Raw genomic sequence first — 16,031 nt, 5'->3', positions numbered from 1 at the left:
ACTCCAGAAAGCTAGATATGATATTTGTATAATAAAGGATGAGGAGATCTTCCAGTCAAAATCTATTTCTGTAATTTTTAAAGCAGCTTTACTACTTCATCACAGCAATTATAATTTACTGCACTTTGGGGGAGGGATGTGAGTTCTGTGACCCCCACAGTCACATTTAATATGGTTGAATATTTTATGCTCTTTAAATCAAATGTGTCAGCTTATGAGGCACCTGTGGAAAAGCAACGCAGAAATTGCTTGGCAACAGAAATCTCTGAGGATAAAGTGAATTAGTGCTGCTAGGATCTGCTTTTTGCCTTGTACAGTGTATTATCCAAAACTAAACAACTAAACATAGATTTTCTTGCTTGCTTATTTTATTACTTTTATTTTCTGCCTTTCCTCAAGGAGATCAAGGTGGAGTATGCAGCATTTCTTTCTTTAATTTCTTCCTACAACAACAACCCTTTGAGGTAGGTTGGGTTAGAGGAGGTGAGTGGTCCAAAGTAATGCAGTGAACTGCCAGGGCTGAGGGCTCACTTGACATTAGTTGTGCTCAGTCTTTGTCCAGAAATCTGGCAGAATATTACCTTATGAATTGCTGGTCCATCACTTGCTTGAAATGGGGAAAACATGCAAAATCTAGCACTATGATTTGTTTAAAGCTAGAAATATTTGGTACACTCTAAGCTTGTTTGCAGATATTACTCAACTAGGTAACATCATTAGTCGGGGCATGATGTTATACCTGTTTGGGTATTGAAACATCTGCAAGCAAACAGCCAAGCTTAGAATGCACCAAGAAATCCACAGTTCAACTTTGGGCCACAGATATTCTCTTATAAAGTTAGGATTTTGAATTGGTGCTAGTCATCCAAATTCTTTGAAAAAATGAGATTTTCTTTATGTTTCTTCTGTTATTCACTTTTAAAAAGAAACCCTCAAGATCTCCCCCACTTTAGAATTTAGTCCTTATTCAGGTGAAAGAGATTCACCTGCATTGCAAAGGCATTTGTTTTTCTATCTCATTTTTCAGAATGTCCATTAAAAGCAGTTTGTGTTGTTGACTTTTTCTGTTAATGAATCTTTTCAACCTACTGTAGCATCCTTGACTGTTCATACTTCATATTATGAAAAAGTCCACAAGAGAAACTCTTGGGAATTAATGAAAAAGTGGGAAGCCTGGGAGAATACAGATAAGCACAAAAATAATTGTATTATAAAAGACAGAGCGTGTTCAAATCCCAGAGGCTGTTTTTAACTAAAATACAACTAAAACACAATTCAGAATCTGCATTAAAACCAAGAAGACACACACTCCTTCTCCCTCTCTCTCTCCGTGTGTGTGTGTGTGTGTGTGTGTGTGTGTGTGTGAGAGAGAGAGAGAGAGAGAGAGAGAGAGAGAGAGAGAGAGAGAGAGAGAGAGAGAGAGAGAGAGGGAGAATCACATATACCAGGGCTGTCAAACTCCCAGCCCGTGGGCTGAATGCGTCACGCGCTGGCCACGCCCACACCCGGTTTAGCAAGGGGGGAGAAGTCCTGATACGTCATGTGACAATGCCGTGACGACCTGAGTTTGACACTCCTGACATAGAGTCTTCTCCAATGGTGAGTTGTTTTCTATCAAATTAAATGAGTATGGTGGGGAAACTGTAAGATAACTGTTAGATAACTTAGGTTTTATATAGAATTCTCATCTTACGAAACAAAAAATAATTACTATTAAATATCAAGTACCAGCATGAGGTTTAATGTTGTCATAAAACTTTAAAATATTTACTTCATGAAAAACAGGAGTAAATATGTTTTTATTCTTCTTATCTACTCAATTACATTTCTTCTCCTAGGTGAGTAAAGATCAGTTTTGAACTAGTGCCTCAATATGAAGCAAATGTACCTCAACTACCTTTTGTTCAGATGGTCACAGATAAAGGTAGCTCATTTATCTCAATGCAACTGAAGGTGAAATAAGGAGCAGAAAAAAATTATATTGAAATATCCTCAGTGAAGGGACAAGTTCATTCCCCTGTGGTTGTAAAGTTCTGACTCAATCTTGCTGAAGGAAATGAGTCATTTAAGTTTGAGTGCTTCAAAATGCATTTACCCTCTTAGTTTAAAAGCCTAAGTAACAAGATTCCGTTTTGATTGCGTTTTCTAAATAATGAAATTTAGCTTTAAGAAAAGATGAAATTTACTGTAAAATGGTGCTGTGCAGCTGTTTCAGACACCGTGTCATTTTTTGGTCAAGGGGGACCAAAAAAAATAGTCTATAGATGGACTATTTCTGATGACATTTATTGCCTTTGGATGGAAGATGGGATATGAATAAAGAGGATATCCAAAAAGACCAAGCAATAGATGAGAACAATTCTAAGAAAACTGCCAACAAGAATGGAGAAAAGAAAAATAATAATCACTGTCTGTGCACATGATTGGTGAACCCACTTTTAGGGCACTCATGATTTATTCAGTTAATCCAATTTCCTGAGTTTCCACAACACATTGAACCATAAGCTTACCATGCAGGCTATGTTTTCAAAATGCAGATAAGATGTAGTCCAGCACGTCTTCTTATCTAAGACGTGGTCTTGATCTTCTAACGTAGGCCACTCAGAAAATAAAACCTATAGTCTCAGATATTATGAAATGCAGGGAAATAGAGAAACTATAGATCCACAGAACTCATATAATCAATCTCTAGAAAGCTTTTTAACTGAAACAGGCTATAACATTTATAAAAACACAGATTTAATTTTAAAAATATACATGCCCTAAGATAGGGAATTTATCAATTTTCCAGTATTGTTGAACTTCATAATCTCCAGTTTACATAGGAGATTTTTAAGGTGATGGTAGCTGCAGTCTAACAACATTGGGAGGACAATGGGGCCTTTATCTCTTCCTTTGTCCCCAAAGTATCTCAAGTTCCCTTTAGTCTATATGGAGTAAAAAGCAATCTCTCTTCTTTTGGTTTAATGTAAACTAGAGTAATAATATTATACTTATGAGAATCAAAATAAGACCTAGGGACATGAATTTTCCTCATAACAACCATTCTTATGTATTTATTTGACAAATAACCAGTGAAATGTATACAAGATCCAGTGATTTCATTAAAAAATTGAGCAGTTATTGCTAAAACTCCCTGACACTGATACTATTAGCATATAAATGCTAAGTAGTGACCATATATTCAAAGTTAATAAATGGAACAAATCAAACTTTAGATCGCTATTTTTAATAATTAGGTTCTGAAGAATTAACATTTTTCTCTAAATTGTACTGTCATAGTAATTATGTAACCTCCATAAATGATATGTATAAATTCAGTTGAATTGCATATATGTTAGTGATTTGTTTTATATACTTTAATTTTCATTTGTTGTTATAAAGATTGAGATACATTTTTCCTACAGTACTTTCAGCGGTGAAATGCACTTATCTTCGCTACCATTTCAGGAATGTGAGCGTGCGTGCTCACGCACGAGCGTAGTGAGTGCACACCTTTTCTGTGCATGCACAGAGCCTTTTGTGCATGCGCAGAGGATCAAAAACAGGATGTAATGATGTCCCGGTGGGTAGGCGGAGGCTCCCGCTGCCAGCCCTACCAGTTCATGCGAGCCAGATAGATCCGGCCAGATTTCACCGCTGAGTACTTTGGAGTTCTGTCTATAAACTTTGAAGATTTTGCTGAACTGCTCCCCTATTTCTTTGAAAATCTTCAGGCATTTTTCCTACGTTTGATGCTTTCCAAATATTCTGTTTAATTTCAATTTCCATTGACTTCATTGGCTTGAGTTTATAGAAGATAGAAGTCAGCATAAATTGGAAGATTCAGGTGAGAAAGGCTTGGGCATTGAGCCTAGTTTTGCTTGTGGAAAAGTGTCAAATGAATAGATCAAGAGGATTATATTGAACCACAACTTTTCTAAGTTAGGTAATGTTTTGTTATGCCATATGTCATTCTTGAAAGTTATTTATAATAGTGCAAAGGCATTGTTCTTGGTAATTCCTCTGTCCATATTCAGTTTTCAGCTAAATATGATATCTTATGATGAAAATAGAATCTTAATTGTTTTTTTCTTCCAAGCTTTAGGCAAGGTTTTCATGAATGACTAACAGAGCAGATGCTGCAAACAAGCTAGGAGCTTCTGTTTGCTGCCCTATTAAGAGCAGTGACTCATTTTGGCATGACGTCAAAGCTATGAAAACAAAAGAGAATTTAAAACCAAGTATCATGGTCCAAGAATCTCAGCATCTGCTATAACATGAACAGAAGTTTGGCCAAAACTAATTTTTGACTGGTTGGGAAATTGGTGATGGAAAACTCCAGCCATATCTTTCTGGTGTGAAGACATGAGTAACTCTTCTATTTTTCTCTTAGAGAACTCCCATAACAAGGTAGAAATTCACGAAATTAATAGCATATGTTTAGCTTTTTAGTATTAATGTTTGGCTATAGGTTTCTGTAAAGTTAAGGTTGTTTCCAGTTAACTAGCTAGCTAATGGTACAGAGCAGTAATCATACTTTTGAAGCCTGCTTTTTCACCTAACAGCTTTTCTATCAATATCTAGTACATTTCTATAGTGCACAATATAAGGTTAGAACCGGTGTCGGCAACCCACGGCTCCAGAGCCTCATGCTAACATTCATGTAACATTCCGGGTAGCAGACCAATATGGCGACTCTTTATTGAATGCCAAGGACGAAGGGGCGATGTCCGGCATTTTCGAGGGTGTTGGGGGGGCAGCTGACCATCTTACAACCCCCGCCCAGCAAGCTGAAGCATAGCCGGCTCGATTGAGCCGTAGATGGAGCCGGAAGAACACCCAGCCGCCGTGGAGATAGTTAGGGATGGCGCGGCGGGCGGTAAACGGCGGCGAACGTTGAAACCGAGGCCCAGCTGACTGTCATAAATCAAACGGCTGCGGGGCTGGAACGGTTGAAGCAACGGTCAGCGATGTTGCTGTGGCGGTGGTGGCGCAGGCAGCGCCAGCGGCGGTCCCTGGGCTGCTGTAAACTTGATTTGCAGCGTACTGGGCGCTGCGGGCGGCGACGCGGGGCGGCAGCCATGGATACGGAGGCGGAGCCGACTAAAATGACACTTGCAACTACGATGTTGACAGCAACAGCAGCAGCAACACCGGGAGGCTAGGCTATGAGGATGCCCTCTCTAGACAATGGAGAGGGCTTTGCTGCAAGCAGTTACCCCCCCTCGATGTAATGGGGAGGGGGCCTGGACATTCACTTAATCACCTGAATTCAACTTAATCACCTGAATGGCCCTATCTGAAAGAGCATGGTAGTGGTGGGGGCTGAGAACTGAAGACATTTTTTGATCTTCCCCTGTCTGCTTCTCCCCCCCCCTTACTAGACCTAGGCCTAGTTTGGCCATTCAGCGAAAAAAAAACAAAAAAACAAACAAACTTGCAGCTGTTTCGATCAACTTATAGCCTTTTTAAAATATCTTTTCCTCCTTGACTATCCTAATTATCCTGATTATTTGATTTCATCTCTTCCACCTGGATGCTCCACTTTTGCTTTTTTCAACCTTATCTTCGGATTTTTGCTGGTATCAGAAAGGGAGGAAGCATAGACATCGAGAGTCTTGAACAATTTATTTGTAATAAATTATTATTATTATCCATCATTGTAAGAGGGAGATGGTATTCCGATGTTCTATTATATTAGCTTCCTTGTACAATTATCTACTTTACCCTTTTTGTCTTAACCATCTGTTTTAAACCATCTTTAACACCTTAAGAAGAAAATGGCCTTTCATCGCCTCCAATTCTATCTCACCTCCGATGTATTCAATAACAGAACTCCTAACACTGCGAGATTCCCCCCTCTCGCAAGTTTGGCCCTCCCAGTTATCTAGGGCTGCCCTCAAGGACGGGTTTTGGAACCCCGAGAGGTGGTATGCTAAGAACCGGAAGCTTTGGGGTTTTTTAGATAGTTTTTCAAATTCTATTTTAAGGGGATCTGGGAGGAGGGTGGTTTCCAATGTAAATAATGAGGCTGGGGAGCCTCCCGGGAGGGGGGTGGGTTGTATGGGTTCAGGGATTAACCCGCGAGGGACGGGGTCTAGTCCATCTGAAGAGCACGGCGGAGGAGATGCAGAATCTGGGGCCAAGGAGAGGGTTAGAACTTGTGCTGTTGATAGACATTACATCAGTACTGTAGGGAGGGGCAGATATGGCGGGAGTAGGGGGCCACATCAAGTTGCGGGAGTGCGCGCTCGCTGTCTTCAAGCGGTGGCACGCTCCGGCCCCCAATGCTCTTCTCGTTCCCCAGGTGGCACAGACCCTCAGGTCCTGGGCCTTCGGCTGATGCTATGCAATGCCAGGTCTGTGGTAAATAAAGCCCCCCTCATTTGTGATCTTGTTCAGGAGGGGGGAGCGGACCTGGTGGGTATTACGGAGACCTGGTTGGGCCAGGAGGGGGGAGTCCCTCTCATAGAGATGTGCCCACCCGGTTTCTGGGCATTTCATCAGCCAAGGTCACAGGGAAGGGGCGGGGGGTGGCAGTTATCATTAAAGAGGGTCTTAGTCCGAGGGAGGCCACTGTTCCTCAGACGGCCGGATGTGAGTCCCTCCTTGTGAAGTGGGGTCATGGGGTGCAGATGGGCCTGCTGGTTACGTACCTGGCTCCCTGCCACGTGGCAGCGGCCTTGCCTGAACTACTCAACGTTATAGCCGCGGTGGCGATTGATACCCCTAGACTTATGGTCATGGGGGATTTCAACCTGCCATCCGTCGGTGAGGTGTCTGAGGTGGCTCAGGAGTTCATGGCTTCCATGACGGCCATGGACCTGACCCAGTTAGTTGATGGCCCTACTCACACGGGGGGAAACACGCTGGACCTGGTTTTTGTCTCTGGTCAGTGGCTGAGTGGTCTCGAGATAGGGGATATAGCGATCGAGCCCTTGTCATGGTCAGATCACTCCCTCCTTCGCTTTGACCTTCGAACCGCCACACCCCGCCGCAGGGAGGCGGAACCGATGAGGTGGTTCCGCCCCAGGCGCCTGATGGACCCGGATAGGTTCCAGACGGAGCTTGGGCCATTTCCTGAGGCTCTGGCACACGGCTCGACTGAAGACCTAGTGGCTGTCTGGGATAGGGCGGCCGCTGGAGCTTTGGACCGGGTCGTGCCTTTGCGGCCTCTGACCCGGCGTCGATCTCACCTGGCTCCCTGGTTCACCAAGGAGCTGAGGGAGATGAAACGCCGGAAAAGACGCCTGGAGAGCAGTTGGAGGGTCAGCCGTTCTGAATCTGACCGAACACTGGTAAGGTCTCATATTAAGACCTACCTGGTGGCAATAAAAAGCGGCAAAGTGTAACTATTTTTCCGCTCTTATTGCGTCATCAGATAATCGCCCGGCCGCCCTGTTTAGGGTGACCCGCTCCCTGCTCCACCAGGAAGCGCGGAAGGACCCCTTGGAGGGTAGAGCCGAGGACTTTGTACAATATCTGTATGACAAAATCGCTCAGATTCGGGAAAATTTGGACTCTGACTGGGTAGATTCGGGAGGGAGGATGGAGGCAAGTCTTGAGAATATTATCTGGGAAGAGTTTGATTCTGTGACTCTGGAAAACGTGGACAAGATACTGGGCAGACTAAGCGCGGCCACATGTTTATTGGACCCGTGTCCCTCCTGGCTGGTGCTGGCCTCTCGGGAGGTTACACGAGGCTGGCTCCAGGGGATTATAAATGCTTCCTTGAGAGAGGGTGTCTTCCCTGCTGCCTTGAAGGAGGCGGTGGTGAGGCCTCTCCTCAAGAAGCCTTCTCTGGACCCAGCAGTGTTGGCTAATTACCGTCCAGTCTCCAACCTTCGCTTCATTGCGAAGGTTGTTGAGAGTGTGGTAGCGCGACAGCTTCCTCAGTACTTGGATGAATCGGCTTATCTAGATCCGTTCCAGTCGGGCTTCAGGCCTGGATACAGCACGGAAACGGCATTGGTCGCATTGGTAGATGATCTCTGGAGGGCCCGGGACAGGGGTTGCTCCTCTATCCTGGTCCTATTAGACCTCTCAGCAGCTTTTGATACCATCGACCATGGTATCATGCTGCACCAGTTGGAAGAGTTAGGGGTGGGAGGCACCGTGTTGCAGTGGTTCTCCTCCTTTCTATCTGATCGGTCGCAGTCTGTGTTGACAGGGGGGCAGAGGTCGACCCCGAGGCCCCTTGTATGTGGGGTGCCACAGGGGTCGGTTCTCTCACCCCTTCTGTTCAACATTTATGTGAAGCCGCTGGGTGAGATCATCCATGGTCTTGGGGTGAAGTATCATCAGTATGGTGATGATAGTCAGCTATACATCTCCACCCCGGACCACCCCAATGATGCCCTTAAAGTGATGTCCCAGTGCCTGGAGGCTGTACGGATCTGGATGGAACAGATTCAGGCTCAACCCATCCAAGACCGAGTGGCTGTGGTTTCCGACGTCCCGATATAGTCAATTGGTGCCATCACTGACTATTGGGATGAGTCATTGCCCCCCACGGAGAGGGTTCGCAACTTAGGCGTCCTCTTGGACTCACGGCTGTCTTTAGAAGAACACTTGACGGCTGTGGCCAGGAGGTCTTTTTATCAGGTTCGCCTGATTCGCCAGTTGCGTCCCTTTCTGGATCGGGACTCATTAAAAACGGTCACTCATGCCCTCATCACTTCACGCCTGGACTACTGTAATGCTCTCTACATGGGGCTCCCCTTGAAGAGCACCCGGAGGCTCCAGCTGGTCCAGAATGTGGCCGCGCGGGTAGTTATGGCATGGCGCTCCCATGTGGCTCCCCTCCTGCGCAAGCTGCACTGGCTCCCTGTGGTCTTCCGGGTGCGCTTCAAGGTCTTAGTTACCACCTTTAGAGCGCTCCATGGCTTAGGACCGGGGTACTTACGAGACCGCCTTCTGCCACCAATAGCCTCTCACCGCCCAGTACGCTCCCATAGAGAGGGGCTTCTCAGGGTGCCGTCAGCCAAACAATGTCGACTGGCGGCCCCCAGGGGGAGAGCCTTTTCTGTGAGGGCACCCACCATCTGGAACGAGCTCCCCCCAGAGATACAGAAGATTCCGGATCTGCGCACTTTCCGCCGTGCCCTCAAAACATTCCTGTTTCAGCAGGCCGGCCTGGCCTATCTTTCCCTTTATATTGCTTTTTGATTTTATTTTAAACTAGGATGTCTTGAATTATCTAGGACCAGAATGTTTAGTATATTTTAATTGGTTTTTTATTATTAACGTTTGTATTACATGTATTTTTATCGTTCGCTGTTCACCGCCCTGAGTCCCTTAGGAATAGGGCGGTATATAAATTTAATAAATAAATAAATAAATAAATAAATAAATAAATAAATAAATAAATAAATAAATAAATAAATGCGGTAGTTTGGGCCCTCTGCTGCAGCTCCCTGTTCCATCACAGGCTGGCCCTGCCCCTTGCCCTTCCCTCACAGTCACAACTTCTCTAGTCTGAGAAGGTAAGGGCGACGGCGGGGCTGATTTTCCAGCGCCTCACTCTTGCTGGAGCTTTCTCTGCTGGCCCTTGTTTGTGCTGGGCATTGTTGTGGCCCGCCAGCAGAGTTGGCAGCAGATTCAGACAGTGAGGAGGTTGGGGAGGAACATGGGCCAGTCCTGGAGTCTGGGGAAGGCTCTGATGAAGGCTCTGCATTGGAGGCAGAGAGGGGGCTAGGCCCGTATGCCAGTTATCAGTTGCCTTCGGAGTCAGACATCAGTGAGGCAGACAAACAGCTGGAGCCTGTCCCCAATGTGCACATGTGCAGAGTTGCTGGACGTAGGGAACAGCTAAAGAACAAGGGTCGACTTGGGAGTAAGGCCACAGGTGGACGATGAATGCCCCCTCCCAGAGGGAATAAAGGAGGAGCGAAAGGGAAGTGGAGTTTGCAGGAGACAATTAGTTCATTACTGAATTCTTGCCAAATATTGTGGCATCTGAAAGATATCGTCCTGGCCACGTTCCAAGCCTGATAAAGGTCAGTAATTGTGAACTATCTTGAAAGACTGTGGGAGAGGAAAGACTTTGCTGTAGAGGAATTCATTGTAAATTAAATAAAAGAGGTTTATCGGGATGAGGACTTGGCTTCGTGCTGCTGGGGAAGCCTAGGTCAGAACAAGCATGCTCCAGTTGCTTGGGGAGATGGGCAACCTGCTCTCCACCCTGAGACACTGGCTCGACCTGGCTGCAACCGAAGCTGGCCTCGCTAACACGAGGGCTGATAGGGTGGGAATGGGATCCGGGAGAAGTCCAGTTGCCTCTTGAAAAAAGCACCTTTCTGACATCCCTATCTCTGCTTTCAGTAATTTTGGATCATTTTTTCCCTCTAAATGTCCAACCAAGTAGACAGGTCCTGGATTGCATCATTGTCCTCCTCACATTCTTCATTGATTTTGAATCACCCTGGAAATTGCATCTGTTCAGCACTCATTTTATTTATTTATTTTTATTTTATTAGTTTGTCAAATGTACAAATAGCAGGTATGAATATGAACATAGAAATGAACGAGGTAAATGAATACAAATAAATGGGGACAGTAGGTGGGTTTCAAAATTTTTTACTACTGGTTCTGTGGGCGTGGCTTTGTGGGTGTGGCATGGCTTGGTGGGCGTGGCAGGGGAAGGATACTGTAAAATCTCCATTCCCACCCCACTCCAGGGGAAGGTTACCACAAAATCCCCATTCCCTCCCGATCAGCTGGGATTTGGGATGCAGAGAATAGATGTGGGCAGGGCCAGTCAGAATTTTTTACTACCGGTTCTCCGAAATACTCCACTACTGGTTTTCCAGAACTGGTCAGGACCTGCTGAAGCCCACGTCTGACAGGGACGGTAGGCATGCTAGTGAGCTTATGTACTCACCCCCTCTTAGGAATGGGGTCCATGGTAGACAGTTTAAGGTTGAAGCTGTGAGGGTTTGAGGGTGTAACAATGGAGTCAGGTAGAGAATTCCAGGCATTGACCACTCTGTTGCACTCAGTCTCATTCATTTTTCCCCCCTTCTATTTTCTGTCCAAAAGTAACAACTTCCTGCAGCTGCTTAGCTCTTTTCAACTTGTCCAGCTGAGAGACTCCGTGTATTTGTGAAAACCTTATTGGTGTTTTCTTTTCTTCCAGCTCTTTTCCCAGCCTCAGGTTATCACCACAAATGCAGATTGTATACCATGGTGACTACGTGACAGGCTGACAGGGTTTTCCTTCTCCATTATGTCTAAGGGCGACTTTGTATAGATTGGAACATAGGACTCTCTCTTTATCAGTTCAGATGTACCCATTCTACACAATATAATCTTTTCCAAAAGGCTGGCCTAGATGTTAGTTCAGTGGCTCTCAACCAATGATAATCAGTGACACCTTTTTGGATATGATGGGACTCACCTTTACCAAATCTGTGCATGGAACAAAGATTCAGGAAAGCAGGAAAGAAAGCAGAGCAGCCTGTTTTTGGTTGTTGTTGTTAAATGTTTAATACTGCAATAGACAGAAAAAACAGGGTCACTTTCTTGTGACCCTGTCACAAGTTTCCCAGAACTTTTGGGAAAGCCACCTCAGCCTTGCTGCCTTCTTTTAAAATGTATTAGAGGGAAACGCACAGTGAAGGGACAGTGAGATTGGATAGTGTATAGCAGGGGTGAAATCCAGCAGGTTCTGACAGGTTCTGGAGAACCAGTACCGGAAATTTTTATTGGTTCGGAGAACCAGTAACGGAAAATACGAGTAGTTCAGAGAATTGGCAAATACCACCATTGGCTGGGGTGAGAATGGAGATTTTGCAGTATCCTTCCCCTGCCATGCCCACCAAGCCACGCCCACCAAGCCACACCATGCCCACCAAGCCACACCCACAGAACTGGTAGTAAAAAAAATTGGATTTCACCACTGGTGTATAGTGATATATACAGACAGGTTCTGATTATTATGATTTGGGTAGTTTTTAGATTAGAGCTATTACTGAGATTTTCTTTTGTCTGTGAGATATGCATATTGTTGCATTGTATTACTACAGAGTAGAGAAAAGTTTGATTCTCTTTTGAGTGAAATGCCAGTTAATGAAGTGCAACCACAAGCTTTTTACCATTGATTGAATTATTATACCTGTTTTTGAAATTATTATTATACCTGTGATTATGAAATTATTCTTAACAGCAAAAATTTTATCAGCCCAATTTTTACAGAATTGTATTTATATACTTAATTGTATGTATTATATGTATTTAAACATACAATATGAATTTAAAAAATAATAATACATGTGGGCTTGAGCTCCCAGAATTATGGTAAATTAAAATCCATACACATTAAAGTTGACCAAGTTGAGAAACATTGGTCTAAGATCCAGTATTAGCCCCTTCCCCAAATTCTAAAAAGTACTATACTGAGTATGCTGGTTTGCCCAATTTTTTGGATAGCTGAAGCTTCAGAAAAGGAAAGGTGCAGGTAGTAGGTTTCATATAAGAAATTAAGAAAATCAAAAGTATATGTTACATTTAAAAAGCCTTTTAAACAGAACCACAACTACTACAAAACCAACAAAAACAGAAAATAAAACAATAGAAAGAAATGTAAAAATATAACAAGAATGGATTTTCATGTGTGTATATAGATGTATGAAATATTACACAACCACTTTAATACAAGATACATGTGTTTTAATCATCCATACAGTACATAATATTTATTTCTAAGCAACTTTTTTTAAAAAATCACAAGTAACTTCAGAGCTTCAATCTACTGAATTTTGGGGATCATAAATTTACATTTCCAATGTTAAAGGATTATAGAACTCTGTTAAGAGCATACAAATTATTTCCATTGTCCAGCAATTTCTATGTAATAGTTATACAGTTTTAAAGAGTATAAAAACAAATTAAATCTTGTCTCAAAAGAAAAATAAAAGATGGCCTTGGAGAAGGAATAAGCTGGTAATAGCAAAAATGAATGTAGCCTAGAAAAAAACTTAAAGTAACCCTGCCTTGACTGTCCTTGATATAAGGAAAGAAAAGATGCTGCAGCATTTGCAAGCTATTATATTCTAGCCCATGATGGCGAGCCTATGGCATGCATGCCACATGTGGTACATGGAGCCATATCTGTGGGCACACGAGCGTTGCCCTAGCTCAGCTCCAGCTCATATCCGTGTGCCAGCCACCTGATTTTCCGGCCTTCCGGGCCCACCGGATGTTTGGAAATGTGCTGTTTCTGGCCTCCGGAGGGCCTCCGGGGGATGGGGAAAGCTGTTTTCACCCTTTCTAGGCTCCTAGAAAGCCTCTGGAGCCTGGGGAGGGCAAAAAATGGGCCTACCGGGCCCACCATGCCATCACGTGCCAAAAGTGGAGGGAGCGTGGGGGGTCACACGTGCATGCACAGGGGGGTGAGACGCATTAAATTATGGGTGTGGGCATGCATGCACGCAACCTCCCACACTCCCACTTTTGACACATGACAGCAAAAAGGTTAGCCATCACTGCTCTAGCCAATATCAATAGAGTTCCAGTATTTCTTGTGGAGTCTGTTTTCTGACCTCAAATGGCTGAAAGTAGAGGAACATGCTTCCTGAAAATTAACAGGAAGTGCCTACTTTGATGTTAGTATCCTAGATCATTAATCTATAGTCTTCTGTGAAGATTGAACTGGAAAATTCTGGTTTAGGGACTCCTTCCAAGCCAGGATATGAAACAGTAAGGATGTTTACAATAGTATTATAACTTTTAACTATAACTTAGTTGCCAATACTTTGGTCTAAATTCCACTTTTTTTCCCTTTTAACAACTATAAAGTGGAGTCAGGGTGACTGAAGGAGCTGACTGTTTATTGACTGGATGCCCTTCCTGATGCCTACATGGAGTTCACAGCAGATATTTTCTCTTTGCGCCAGAGAGAAAAAAATATCTGTTGCTAGCTAGGATTGAACTCACAACCTCCTGATTGTGAGGTTAGAGTTCTACCTCTAAGGGACACAATGCCACTGTTGATCTTAATTCCATTAAGTTTGATATTAAAAAACTGACAGAATAGATTACTTGGCTCCTTCAAATATATTTAATGTGATTAATTGTAGTCAATCATCACATTAGAGAATATTGAAATATGTATAGGTAGTCCTTGACTTACAATCAATCATTTAGTGACTATACAAAGTTAAAATGGCACTGAAAATGTGGCTTATAACCAGTTCTTATGCTTATAGCCATTGCCACATTCCCATGGTCACATGATCAAAATTTGCACATTTGGCAACTAGTATGTTTATACAACAATTGCAGTGTCCTTGAATCATGTGATTGGCATTTGTTGGCTTCCAACAAGCAAAGTCAATGGAGGAAGCCATTTTAATTTCTTTTTTAATGACCACATGATTCATTTGCTTAGCAGTGAGCATTCTGGTCTCAGTTTGATTGGTAAATCATGTACTACTTGTAATATAGTTGCCAATAGTAAAATATACCAAAGTAAATTAGGCATCTTTGTGATTGTATGAATACCAAAATAAAATAACTAAATGTCTGCCTGACAGTTATGATGATCAATAATATAAAATTATACACACCTAAATAAATGCTCCATTCAAATTTCTTTTTTAGTCTTTGCAAAATAACTAGTTTATTTGTTAGACAAATAACAAAATAAACAACAATTCCCTTAGGTAGTACTTCACCCTTGAAGAAATCCAGTTTGACATCCCTGCTCTAAAGAAAGCTGTTCCAGGCAGCACCAGGAAAAGATAACAAAACTAAAGGAGTAAAAAAAGAATTCTTATGCCCTGCAAGTTATATTTCTGTCCTTCAAATACAATGTTGTGTAGATTAAAAAGAATATAAAACTTGACACCAGTTTGCCTGTTGCAGCGTGAGATAATTCCTTTAAGGAAAGCTGTTTTCTTGCTACCTGGGAACTAATGAGTTGCCTTCCCAGTTGTGAGTGGTAGATGCCTGGCCATAGCTAGGAAGAGGTCAGTGCTGCAGCTTGGTAGAGAAGAGATAAGGATTGTTCCAGTATACATTTGCTTTCAAACTAAAATCAGTTGTGTAAGATTTTGAACATTCTTCTCCCCCCCTCCAACATTTGAATCAGCCCAGCCAAAAAAAAAAGCAGAAAAACCTGATTTATTTCAGGCAATTAGCAAACATGTTGGTCCCATGGAGATGCATGGACTAGGAAACATTTACAACTATTTTTCAAAGCAAAACAAATCAAACCAATCCCAGTGTGTTTCTGTCCTTTTCTGTTTTCTTCTTTGATTCATCCTGCCTTTACTTTTTGTTAATCCAAGGAAATGAACATACCCAATGCTTCCATCTGTTTTCCCTATAATATCACATCTGTGAGATGGACTGAAAGAAAGAGACTGGTCCAAAGTAAAAATGTCACTCAAATAATAAAGGGTATATACTGAGTAAGTCACGTTTGCTTAACCAAGCTACTGAATAAGCCACAATTGCCTAGATTCACACACCATGACAAGTGGTATATTAGATTTAAGTGGTATATTTAGGTAACAATGGCTATAGTTCCATAACATGACATTGCCAAATAAAATCCATTAAGCCATTGATGTATAATTGATGACAATACCCATATTCCATAATTTTGGAAAGGATCAGGATCATACTGGGTGGAATGAGGATGCAGAATGGAAAGAGGCAATTCCTTCTCAATGGCTTTTGCAGAAATTTTGATGCAATGTTTCTTCACTCTTTAAAACAAAATTGTGCTATTTAAAAGCTTATGCTACACTGTATTTCTCATCTCAAAATGTCAGGAAATAACAGGCAGATTTTTGACATTTGGGATGAGAAGGCACTTCAAAAAGTGATAACAGGGCTCTGGAGTCTCAGGTTGTTCCCTATTGGCTTAAGGTGTGACCCAGGCTTCTGTGAAAGGCATTTTCAATCCCTTTCAATGTCACTTATTTATCTTCCATTAGTGGATCTGGAATCCTATTTTGTCTTCTTCTAAAAACCGTTTGCCTTTTTTTTGATGGTTGCCAATCTTTTCTCTCCACAAAGAAGATTGTGAGGAAAGAGGCAGA

This window comes from Pantherophis guttatus, chromosome 6 (genome assembly GCF_059756535.1).
Source record: "Pantherophis guttatus breed Tessera chromosome 6, ASM5975653v1, whole genome shotgun sequence".
In the NCBI taxonomy this organism is placed as follows: Eukaryota; Metazoa; Chordata; class Lepidosauria; order Squamata; family Colubridae; genus Pantherophis; species Pantherophis guttatus.
This window is presented reverse-complemented; position numbering follows the sequence as displayed.